Source organism: Trachymyrmex cornetzi, unplaced genomic scaffold, assembly GCF_001594075.2.
Source record: "Trachymyrmex cornetzi isolate Tcor2-1 unplaced genomic scaffold, Tcor1.1 scaffold302, whole genome shotgun sequence".
Lineage (NCBI taxonomy): Eukaryota > Metazoa > Arthropoda > Insecta > Hymenoptera > Formicidae > Trachymyrmex > Trachymyrmex cornetzi.
In genome coordinates, this window is record NW_017297714.1 from 263,920 (window position 1) to 264,165 (window position 246).

A 246-nucleotide genomic window follows, 5' to 3' on the forward strand; every position below is an offset into this window, starting at 1 on the left:
CTTCTTATCGCCAGTCATAATTCGATGGAGAAATGACTTTCTTTTGTATCTGGCGAGTAGCATTTCGCAAGTGGTTTTTCGGTTTCCCTGCTGTCTTTCATTCAGTTCGTGTGGAACCCATTTTCCCATCTTCTGGATCTTTCCTATTGGATTCCAAACGTATGGAGACGGCTTCTCGTGTCACATTCAATTGATCCGCGAGTTGTTGTTGAGTTTGAGCGTCATCCTCATCCAACAATGCTTGCA

General features: G+C 43.9%; 1 protein-coding gene across 2 annotated transcripts in view; it reads right to left on the reverse strand.

Annotated features, from left to right (window-relative positions):
* Positions 1 to 246, reverse strand: part of FucTA (glycoprotein 3-alpha-L-fucosyltransferase A) — a 58,596-nt gene that overhangs the window by 6,631 nt on the left and 51,719 nt on the right. The gene's annotated exons all lie outside the window — the stretch shown is intronic.